The sequence below is a fragment of the Ictidomys tridecemlineatus genome, chromosome Y (assembly GCF_052094955.1).
Source record: "Ictidomys tridecemlineatus isolate mIctTri1 chromosome Y, mIctTri1.hap1, whole genome shotgun sequence".
NCBI classification, from domain to species: domain Eukaryota; kingdom Metazoa; phylum Chordata; class Mammalia; order Rodentia; family Sciuridae; genus Ictidomys; species Ictidomys tridecemlineatus.
The window spans coordinates 19,726,123-19,738,355 of NC_135494.1; the positions used below are offsets into that span (position 1 = coordinate 19,726,123).

A 12,233-nucleotide genomic window follows, 5' to 3' on the forward strand; every position below is an offset into this window, starting at 1 on the left:
CTCCAGGTTTGAGAGGACCGATTGGGGCATTCTGAACAGGCCCTCTGGGCACATGTGGGGACTAGGGCCTTCGTTAGGCACCTCTTAATCTCCTTGCTACTGCTTGCCCCAGTCTCTCTCAGAGGAGATGGACCTCTCAGCATCCTGTCCCTTGAGGTCTGCTGGGGCAGGACACCAGGCGGTGATGGCAGCCCGGACACACTTCCACTTAGGGGCACTTTGGATGGATGCCGGCCTCAAAATCTCCTCCCAGCTCCTCCAGGCTCCTTCTCTAAGCCACTCACTACAGTTGGTGGGCCTCCACCCCCTGGTGACTCTGGCTAAAGACCAGGGATCTCCCAGAGTCCTGTCTTTCCTTTTCCCACCAAACACTGCCCTCAGCTTTGTCTCCTGTGTCTGTCCTGATCCCTCTGGTTCTCTCCCTAGGGACCCCCTGCCACCTTTCTACTGGCTCAGCTGGCTGGCCATGCCTCTCCCCTCCCCCACAGCTCCTGCGGGAGGCTGGGAGGCAGGAATCACCTTTTAGACCCCACCAGGGGATCCAAGCTTGGTCTGGTTGCCCGCCATTCACAGAATGTACCTTTTGTGAAGGAGAACCCCACACTCGGATCCATAGTGTGGATGGGGTCTCTCAGATGCCTCCTCTGTTTACTGGTGTTGTTCTCTGAAAACTGACAGCCGGGGCTCCTCCTATAGCTAGAGAATGGAAGCTTTCAACATGCAGCGGCAACACTGTGATTCTCCTTCCTCAAGACGAGGAAGGATTAAACCTAGAAGAGGAATAACACTGTGAAAACTGGGTCAACTACCATCCAGATTTAGGGGTGGAAGATTAAACTTCTTGTTGTTTGAGTAAAATATATTTTGTAAAACTTTACTTCTAAGATGGCTTAGGGAAAAATACATGCAACCCTTGATGTCATTTCCCTAAGCTGGCAACAGCAGGGTCATGCCGAGTGCCCTCCGTGATCCTGTAGGGAAGTGTGTTGAGCAGCCAGGGCAGTAAGCCTCTTCCCAGGACACTGGGGTTCTCCAGATGAAGGGCACTTTCCACATCGAATGGGATTTGTGAAGTTTGCTGTCCCAGTGTCAAGAGTGTTTTAGCTGGTGTTGGCTTAGAGTTGATGAAGTCACATCCCATAGAGCTGAGATTAGTGTCATTGTCATAGAGCTGATGGTGTTCATCCAGGCTGCCCATGTGTGTGGGCTGCAGGCAGCTCATCCAGGTGTCAAGAATCCCAGACTAACACCCACTCTAGACTTGCCTGAACAAAGAGGGCCTTGCTGGGCCCTAGGGGCAGCTGGCTTCAGGCGGGGTGCGCGGGACCTCTGGGCCACCTCCTCCCTCTCCTCATCCCCTGTGTGTTGGCCAGCTCACGGCAACCTGGCCACCAGCAGCACCAGGACTCTGTCCCTCCAGGTAACAGCTCCTTTCCCCCGGAGGAACCTTGGATGGACCCATCCAGGTCATAGGGCCATCCCTGAGGCCATCCTTATTGCCAGGGGCATGATCCACCATCAGCCAGTCCTGAGCTACAGACTCTTCCTAAAGCTGGGGACGGGGTCAGCATCACCCACAAACCATTTGGATTTATTCCAGGGGAGAAGGGCCCCCTAGAGAATCACTGGGGCATGTGCCTAGGAGGGGCCAGAATGCTGACCCGCGGGCCAGCCAGCGTCTGTGCCCATGAGTCCTCTGTCCTTGCAGTCAGCGGCCAGCTCCCTCCAAGTGGTCCTGCTGCACAAGCCTCTTCTTCCCCCTCCTTTCTCCCCCTCCTCTTCCTCATCAGCGGCACTTTTCCAGGGCTCATGAAGACTGGGCCAGGTGCCTGGCATTGGCTGTCACTGAAGGCACTCCTTATGACAGTGCTGAGGCCAGGTCATGGCGACATTATGAAGCCCTACTAGGCATTAGGCGGCTTCCGTTTGAACTGCAGCTTCCCGCTCTGACCCTCTGCATCCTCCTCTGTGAGGTGGGCATGGGGATGTGTCTGTCACAGTGTTGTGAGCCTCAGGAAGCTTGCGTGTGTGAGCTCCATTTGTCACATCAGGCTCCACATCACTCATCTAGATTTCACAGCACTGAGTACTAAACTGGAGCAGAGCCCAGGCTGACTTGTCCCAAGCTGTTGACTTGCTCTGACTTGCTCTCCCATCAGCCTGTTTGCTGACATCTTGTGGCAGGGCTCACCTCTGCAGATGGTGGTCAACATCTGACGTCATTGCTCCAGATACTTTTCTACATACCAGATGCCGGTTTCCCAGGAAACACCTTCAGAAGGATGACCACCTTCTGATGGGGTGAACCAGGCTGCCCTGAGAAGGAGAATTGAGTCTCTGTAGAGTTGGGGGGCAGCTGCTAAGAGCCACAGCCAAGTGATATGATGCATGGCATTTTTGGTTAAAAGGTGACCCAGCTAGCCATTGAGATGATATGATTATGTTAAGATTTGCATTCATATGGATATTGGACTCCTGCTGTTCACCTGGGCCTGCTACGAGACTCCTGGAGAGTTCTCATTGGTTGGGGAAGTGCAGTAGGAGGGAATTCCGGGGGAGAAACTTCCTCTGGGGTTCCGGGAGAACACGGAGCAAGTGGATCGGCAATCTTCCCGGGCGCATATGGGGCATTAGTGGCAGTTTCAAAAAATAAAGTTTGTTCCTGCTTGAGTGGCTCATGATTTTGTGCCCAGCCAGACTGCAGCAGGCAGCCTTTCTGAGAGAGGGACCCACAGGCAGAGAGCCACTGGAGCTTGCCAGGCAGTGAAGGGGAAGGGCACGGAGACTACTGACCTGTGGGATCTAGATCAAGTTCAAGGTTCCTGGGATGGAGTTTGCCTAGTGGGTTTGATTGTCATTAAACTGCCTACCCTTGCTAACAATGCTTTGAATTTTCCTTGTTTCTAGTGTGGAATCATTTATTGGCTATTTGGTGGTGGTGTGAGGAATCTTGGAAGCCCCAGACATGTCACTCAATGGCTGCAGCCACTCAAGGTATGGCGTGCACCTGAGCAGGGAGCTTCTTCTATGAAGAGCCTCCAATATCTATAGTAGTTAGATATGTGTGAGTGTCTTAAGAAAAAGAAAATAAAAGAACATTTGGGTCAGCAAAATTCTTGTTCCAAATGGGAATTTCAAGAGTATCTTCTTTTTTAAAAAATAAATTTTTAGTTGTCAATAGACCTTTATTTTATTTATTTATATGCAATGCTGAGGATTGAACCCAGTGCCTTACACGTTAGGCAAGTGCTCTGCCTCTGTGTTACCACCCCTGCACTCTTAAATACTGTGCTGATTGTGCCATCTGGGTAAGCTCAAGTTAGGTGTTATTACCTCTCCCTTTGTCACCAACATTCTGATGGTCTGAGGTCTGCAGCTGAGGCTCTGACCAGCTAGTCACCTTCTCACATCTGCTGAACTGCAGGAGCAACAATACACCGGGATGTTTGCAATGACCGAGAGGGGCCACGGGAGCAACGTGAGAGAGATCCAGACGGAGGCCACCTTTGACCTTGCGGCTCACGTGAGGAGTCTGTACCATATTCCATGGTTCAGGGCAGCGGGTGACCTGTACAGACCAGACTGTCCTTCTTCCTGAGCCCAACTTTTTGGTGTGAAGAGACTAGTTCTGCAGAGTCGTCGGATGGGTGAACTGGGCAGGCCTGAGGACACAGGACTGAGTCTGTGGAGTTGGGGGGCCTCTGCAGGAGACAGACCTTGCACAGAGAGCTTGCCAGGTAGCTAAGGGAAGGGCATGGAGACTCGTCACACTTGGGACCCTGCTCTGTGGCTGAGGAACTCGGATTCAGAACAAGCATCTATGTGTTTAGGTGGAGGTAGACACAAGCTCAGCCTCCCTGAGCCTGATGCCATGCGACACCACGCACCTCGCTCGCACTCACCAGCTACCCGGTGGAACAGCTCCACAGGGACAGCCCTACAGCTGCTCTGCCCTTCCCAGCAGCTTCAGGTGGAGGACGCTCAGAGCCGTGTGTGTTTGCTACTCTCTAATGCTGGAGCATCCTCAGTGCCGGGCTTCCTTACCAGGAGTCAAGTCCTCCAGGATGGCACAGTGGTTCTCAGTGCCTGTGAGGGGTCCAGGAACCCCCGTGGATGCCCAAATCCATGGATGCTCGAGTCCCTTAGAGAAATGGTATTGCATAGAACCCATGCACATGTTCCTGTGTAGTTTGAGTCATCCCTAGGGTACTCATGATACCTAATACCATGCAAATGTTGTGCAGAGTTGCTAAAATGAATTGCTTAGGGAACAGTAGTAAGAAAAATGTCCATGGATGTTCAGAATAGACACAATTAAAAATATTTTCAAGCCAGAGTCGGTAGAACCCAAGGATTTGGAGGGCCAACTGTATCAAGCAATGTTCTCATGGTCACCTGTGGCCACAGGAGGCTGCACAAAACAGTCTTTCTCTACTTTTACTGAACGTGAAGAACTCTGATATTTTCCCTTCTGCTTGTTTCTCCTCTCCCTTTCTTGTTTTTTTTTTTTGTTGTTATTCTGTCTTTCCCTTTTCTTCTTAATAGTGAAATGAATATTTTGGTGAAGACTCTCTATATCAATCTGTCTCTCCATCCTGGGTCACAGCCTGCAGTGTGAGTCCCAACTTTGTAGAGGCCCCCTCTTTAGCAACTGCTCCCCCTGAATAAAGAAAACAACTATTTACTTATTTCACCCATTTTTATAGTTTCTTATTTGATATTGGGTATCCTGAAGGACTACTTGAAGGGAGCATTACATCTTGAAGTTCTTTCTACAAGTGAGCCTTTGTAAACCTGCGTGTGTAGGCCTGTGTGTGAGCACAGTGTGGGCTTGGCACAGGTGTCCATCTCTCAGCCTGTTCCTTTTTTCCCTAAGCATGTCTTTCTGAACCTGGACTTTTGTCTACAGAGTTTTCTTGACCACAAATGCTGCTTGGTTCTTCTCTTTTGTTTTGGTTTGGTGCTGGGGATTGAACATCCACAGCCTGTTTTATTTCTTATTTAGGGACAGGGTCTCACTAAGTTGCTTAGGGCCTTGCTAAGTTGCTGAGGCTGGCCATGAACTTGTGATCCTCCTGCCTCAGCCTCCCAAGCCCCTGAGATGACAGGTGTGCACCACAGTGCCTGGCCCACAAGTGCTGCTTGGAAGTGGCCACCATGTAGGATGACATCCAGGCGATAGCTGTATGGAGGGTGCTCTGCTTTCCCTCCTCCTGATGTTCATTCTTTGCAGTAGCCAGTGATGTCCAAGGTCATGGGAAGAGCAGGAGCGAGTGCTGCTATTCAGAGAGCACCTGGCTTTGCAGTGCTGTGTCCAGCTGCCTCTGCAGGGTGCTCTGTGTTCTGTCCAGCACCCGTCCCTCAGTCATGACGTTCAGAGGCTCCTGTCCATGGAGCATGCATGTGCTAAGGTGACTCTAAGCACTCTGTGTCTCATTGTGTCGAATGTCCTACAATCATATAGAAAGGTAGTGTTGTCCCTGTCTCACAGATGGGGAAACTGAGGCTCAGGGGGCTTCAGGAACTGACTAGGGTCATGAAGTTAACAAGAGAGTCTCAGATGCTGGCTGGACTGCGCTTCACAGTGTGGCTTCTGCTGGTGACGGCTCACTGACCTACATCTTTTTGGTTTTGGCCAATTTCTTCCTTCCCCAAGCAGCAGTATCCAGGTCACCTTGCTGTCATTAATGGGGGAGGAAAACCACCCACAATTGTTATTTATTTGTTTCTCTTTACAATTATTCCCTCCCCCAAAAAAAAAAATTTCCTGCATTGGTCCCATTTTCCCAATGCAGCATAAATGACCCTGCTACCTGGTGACTTCAGCAGCTGCCACTTTGTGACAGGGGAATTTTGGAGTCACAGTTATGACGTGGAGATTCTGGTGTGTGCTCATCTCCATGAGATGAGAACAGCCCATCTCAGACGCACCCCACTGGCAGCTGGTGTGGCAGAGGGTGGCTTTCGCCCTTCGTTGGGTCTCGTTCCTCCTTTGTTTCCCTTCTGAAATGCCAGGCCACGCCAGGAGCCGCCCTCCCTCCAGGACCGGGGAAGCTCTCACGTTCTGGTGACTCACTCCTATGAGTTCGTTCTTCTGTTTGTTTATTTATTTATTTAGTTTTTGGGGGTGTGTGTGGATGGGCTAGTGGTATGGACAGTTAAGAGGTAAGAGAGAATTTTATTTTTATATTACTCTGTGTTCACTGGCAAAAATAAATGAGGTTATGAGCTCTTTGCCCAAAGCAGTTATTTATTTTTTATTTTTAATATTTTTAGTGCTTGGCCATTTTGCTGGCCTTCAACAAATAGTTACACTAGCAACCGACACACATGGTGTGTGTTATTTAGACCCAGTTTTAACGCCAGCATTTTGGCTGATGTAAATTTTCCACATCAAGCATCTTGCCAGAAGTGACAAACCTCCTTCCCGGGGTGTGACAGATGTTTATGGGGATGGTGGCCTCCTGCCCTCTTCCCCGTCCCACCAGACCTTCTCTGCCAGGCCAGGGTTTCCTCTGCTCCTTCCCTTACTCCCCCACGGGCAGGTACCCCCACCACACAGGTTGCTTTGCCGATCTTCCCACTGCACCTGGCCTTGCACCTCTTCTTTGTGAGGACTCCTGGCTGGCCAGATAAGACAAGGGCAGTCTCCAGAGACTTTTCTTGAAAAGACTCAGCTTGTCCATTTATGTTTCTGAAAAGCTCTTGCACATGTTAGAAGTTTCCCCGTACAAACCAATATCAGAGAGTGTTTTCTTAGGCCTCAAGACTGTGTTTCTTGGCCTGAGGCAAAGTGCAGTCTATATACTTAATAATCTGAAATCTGAGATCATCTTTGCGTGATCAATAGCTTGTCAGTTTAGTTCAGTCCTCTTCAGTATTGTCAGCTCCAATTATATGTGCAGTTTCCCCCTCTGTCACTTCCCCTGGGCTCCCTGACCCATCGCAGGAGCTCTGTGCCCAAAGCTGACAGTGTGGCGAGCAAGGCTGGGGAAGGCCAGGGGCGAAGGGCGGCATTTCCACGGGGATCCCTGTTCAGGCTTCCAGAGTTGGAAACAGAAGACTGAGTTCTGTGCAGAAGTTGAAAACAAAATGCCTGCGTTTCCTCCCTGCCTCGTCCCAGTGACACTGGTGCTGGAATCGTGGCCAGGTCATGGTGGCAGACTGCGTGGCACGTTCTAAGATCCTTTTCCTCATGATGTGGAGAGAGACCCGTTGATGGGTGCTTCTGGTTTAAGGTCTTGGGTGTGAGAAGCTTTTGGGCAACATTTGCTTATGTTATTCATAGGCCAGAAAAATGGCTGAGCAGGTTCTGGACCCATCTATCCAAAGGTTTTAATGATTTCTTTTTCATAAAAATAAAATTGTTCAGGCTGCTATTCTAAGCAATGGAGGGACCAGGTCAAGGTTGCCAGTGTATCTGGTCTGCACCCAGGCACAGTGTTGGCCTCCGGTTAGCTGGTTTGGTGCTGTTCAAACAAAGGCCCATGCCAGGGATGCAGAGACAGCCCAGGCCTGTGAACAGTAGAGGGGCAGAGAACCAAGAGCCTTGCCCAGAAGGGATAGGACAAGATGAAACACGTGGATGTGGGGCTTGGAACAGCCCATCCAGGGCCCCGATCATTGGATGATCGGGGGACCTCCCAGGTGGGGTGTTGGATTATTTTATTCAAAAGTTAAAACCTCAGTAGGAAGTAGTCTAGAGAGAGAGAGACGCTGATCACTGAGGAAGGATGAACCATACTTTAAAACCAGGCAGGCTCGGCTTGATGGTATCAGAAAGAGAGATCAGGAAGGGTGAGGGATAAAACCTGGGCACTTGCTGTGCTGGTGGGGTCATGCCCTGAAAACTCACCTTGCTGAGTCTGAGCGCTGGCACAGCTGATGGCCTTGGCTTCACCAGGTGGAAGTGTCCGAGTGGGTCTGTTGTCATAGTGTTCTCTGTGTTGAGCCCAGGAGCTAAGGAGGGAACACTCTGTGGCTTCCTCCTCTCTCTCTGCAGGAGTTCGTAATTCACACACCGTGTGAAAACGCCCAAAAGATGTACATCGGGAACGCCATGGGTGGGAACTACGCAGCCATCTTTGCCCAGCTCATCATCAAGGGAAGTTCACAAGGTTTGTCACTGACATGGGAGCCAGAGGATTTGCTGTACTGTCTCTCTTTCCCAGTGAGTACTTTACATGGAACACCACTTTGCAGGGCTGTTTCTATCTTCAGGACCAACATCATCTCCTGAGTGAAAATGATGATGAATTTATCCTTAGGTTCTGATGTTATTCCCTTCTGCATGCAGTGCACAGTGCAGAACTGAAGGAATTCTGGGATCAAAAGAATTTCACTCCATCCCAGGAAGTGCGTCAAACTTTACTCACGTCTTTTGGGAGTTTCCTAAGGGTCTCTGTTGCCTCCCTCAGGGCCCCACTGTTTCATCGTTCCCATCCGGGATGAGAATGGAGGCTTGTACCCAGGAGTGACAGCTATTGATATGATGCACAAGGAAGGTGAGTCCCAGAGAAGGCAGACCAAACCAGCCTCATCCCTCCCAGCTTCTTGAATTTCCTAGTAGCAAGGCAGCTACTGGACACTGTCCATCTTCTCTGTCCCTTTTAGACTTGGGCACTCGGAGGGCAGGCTCTGTGCTCTCTCTCTCTCCCCCTTAGCCCACTGTGGTGTTCATGCCCACAGGCCCTTGATGACGTCTGAGACTGGCACAGAGCATTAGTCTGCTAAGGCTAAGCAGGGGCTTCAGCGCCAGCAATTTAGCATCTCACGGTCCTAGAGACCAGAGGCCTAAGATCAAGGGCAGTGAGGGAAGGGTCTGACCCAGGATTCTCCTTGGCTGGGAAATGATCATCTTCATGCTAACATCCCTGTGCATGTGCCTGTCTCTGAATTTCCCCTTCTTATAAGGACACCACTGTTTACATTAGGACCACCCTGTTGACCTCTTTTTAACCTGGTTGCCTCTGTATGAACTCTCTCCACTAAGGTCACGTTTATAGGGCTTAGGGCTTTATAATATGGATGGGGGAGCACAGTTCAACCTTAACACTCAGTGAGACCACACTGCGACCGTGCCCATCTTTGGCCAAGGACCAGCCAAAGCCAAAGAAAGAAGTGTGACGGGCTTGGTTGTGGCTCAGTGGTAGAGTGCTTGCCTAGCACGTGTGAGGCACTGGTTCAATATCGGCACCATGTAAAAATGAACTAATAAAGTAAAAGTATTGTGTTCACCTACAACTAAAAAATTTTAAAAAAGAAAGGAGTATGAGAGTGAAAAAAAAAAAAAAACAAGAGAAGAGAGTGGGGAGAGAAGAGGGAGAAGGTCATCCCTGGGGGAAGGACAGAGTTTCATCTCCAAGGGAGCAAAACTAACCATTCCCACAGAGGCAGGGCTGGGCTGCAGGTGGGTTTGCTAGGTTGGATTTGCTGGGTGACCGGGCCCTGGCTGGCTCTGGCCCCTGGAAAGGACCTTGTGCATCATGTGTTGCTGAGAACAGAGAGTGGGCCGAGCTCTTAAAAGGTCTCTCCAGACATTGAAAACACTGGCAACTGCGGAAGGTTGGCCTGGTTTCCTTGTAAGCTCCAAAATGTCCTTGTCAAGGGGTGAGGTTCGAATAAGATCTTTTATGAAAGAAGGCATTTTTGCCTCTGGATTAAATTTTTTTAAGATTTTTTTTGAGTAACACATAGACCCTAGCGTCTGACCACAGATGCCATTGGGAAGTAGGTCTGGCAGACTGTAGGACACTGCCCCCCTCCCGTGTCCTTGTGGCCATTTTCCTTGTCTTGTGGCATTTGCTTTCATCAGTTCCCCCTGCATGCTGAAGATGAGGCCCTGGAGGCAGGAGCCCTGTGGTTCTGCTCTCCTGGGAGAGCAAGCTGGCCCGCCATCGTGCCTTCCTGTCCTTTCCTTGCCTAGAACTATCCCTTTGAGAACCACTGTTACTTCTGGAAGGTTCTGGTGGGGACCTGCCCGCAGCCTAAGCCTTGGAGCTGGAAGGCTGTGCAGAAGGAAAAGCACACTCACTGTCCTCTGTACTTGTGGGGGAGTGGGCTGAGTGGGCTCAGGAAACAGACAGACAGACCACATCCTCACCCCTCAGCCCCAACCCAGAGCATCAACAGTTGTAGAGCAAAGGCTTGGGAAAGGGCAGGGCCAACATGGCTGATGCCTGGATTCCCTGCAGCTGCGTTCATTTCTGTTCTCCAGGTCTGCACGGTGTGGATAACGGGATCTTAATCTTCAACAAGGTTCGGGTACCCAGGGAGAACCTGCTGGATAAGTGAGTGGTTTTCTTCTCAGCAACTCTGCAGATGCTTGCTTTTCTCTCAAGCGAGGCCCGTCTTCCCCCAGCCTCCCTGACAAGCTATCGATAACTCACTGGAAAAGGCAAAGAAACAAATAGAAATAAATGAAAATGATCCAACTTGCCGTTGCCCAGATACAATGATTGTCCCACTCCAATGTGTCTCTCTGGACTTTCTAACATGTCAACAGATCTAGAGAGATATGTCAGATTTTACCAAATGAAATTTTTACCAAATGAGGATGCTGTCTTTTTTTAAGACTTATAATTTCCATTTAACATTATTTTACAAATATTTTAATGTAACAATAAACACACTTAGGCATTATCATTTTTAACAACACTATGCAGTCTGTTAAATAAATGGTCTGTAAGTTTTGTCATCGAGTCCCTTATTGTTGGGCACTTAGATTGTTCCATTCCCCCCTTCGCGCACTGATTGTTGCTGTCCCATCCTTTGTGGGTTGTGAGCGTTCAGGCACTGTCCTTCCGCTTGGGAGGCTGTCAAGACCATTGCTTCCTGGAGGGATGAGTTCAAGGTGCTCACTTCCCAGTACCTCACAGTGAGGTCAAGGTGAATTCAACAGTGAGCTGAAGGCTGCTTTTTCAGGTGCATTCTAGGGATGAAGGTTCAGGGGTTGGTTAATGATGCTTCCCCCACCCCCAGAGGCTGGAAGCACCAATTACTTTTAACTTTCTCAGCAGAATTTTCCTTATCCTATGAAAGTCCTGAGCCACCCTCCTATTTGGGTCTCTGACAAAGCCAACAGTCGGTGTGTGGATAAGCAGCTGTCTCCCTGGCTGCCTGTGGATTTTCCTTGAACACTTTACTCCTTTTTGCTGCCTGCTAGTTCTTGTCAGCAGATAAATATGGTAGTAGATGCCAAAAGTTTAAGAAAATTGTGTGGGAAACAAACTTAGAAGAAGCAAATTTTGTTTGCTCTCTGCCATGAACTGGGAGGAAATAGAATGGAGACAACTAAAGAATCATTGCAGTTATACTGGTGGATACCTAAGACCCCCAGATCCTCTCAGGGCCCACCAGTGCCCATGACAGCAGGTCTAAAGACCACCAGCATCCCCTGGAGGCGTCTGTACATCTCCAGGCCCCTGTCAGCACCACCCCACGTTGGAGGACGGGGAGGAGGGAAGATCCCTGTGTCCCACCACTCTGATGAGATCTTGGTGGCTTGGCCCATCCTCCAGAGGCCGGGCAGTGCCTTAGAGATCAGAAAGGCTAACTTCACAAGAAAGAAAAATGATCATGAGCTACAGTATTTGTAGAAGATATGAGGATTGATAGTCTTTCTTTGATAAGCAATATTTGAATTTAACATAATTTTATAGGTATTTAAAATGCCCCTAAATGCTGTAGGACAGCGTGTGGCAAGAGTTTGAGTTTTGTGGAGGAGACCCACATTTGGGATCTTGGTTTATCACTTGATAAAAAGTGGGCCAGTAAATAGATGTATGGAATCAGTACAATCCCTATCAAAATCCCAGATTTGTTTTGCAGGAATTGAAAAATTGATTCTAAAATTCGTAAGAAAATATAAGAAGTCCAGAATAGTCAAAACAATCTTGATCAGTCAAAAATAGGAGGACTCACTTATGATGGGAAAACAGTACAGTGCCATTGTCATCAAGACTGGTATTTTGAACAATGGAAGAAAGAGTCTTAAAATATGTCCTCACATTTATGGCCAATTAATATTCACGTAGGGTGCCAAAACCATTTAATGAGGAGAGAAAAGTCTTCAGCAACTGGTACTGGTACAACTGGATACCAGATGCAAATGCATGAGTTGAAGCCCTACCTCACACCATATCCAGAAGTTGACTCAAAATGGTCACATACCTAAATGTAAGAGTTAAAACTACACAACTCTTAAAAGAGATATCAGGTGTGAATTTTTGTGA

At 49.1% G+C, this 12,233-nt stretch overlaps 1 pseudogene; it reads left to right on the top strand.

The window, feature by feature from the left end:
• The window catches only part of LOC144371858 (acyl-coenzyme A oxidase-like protein), a 199,913-nt pseudogene that overhangs the window by 13,548 nt on the left and 174,132 nt on the right, over positions 1-12,233 (top strand).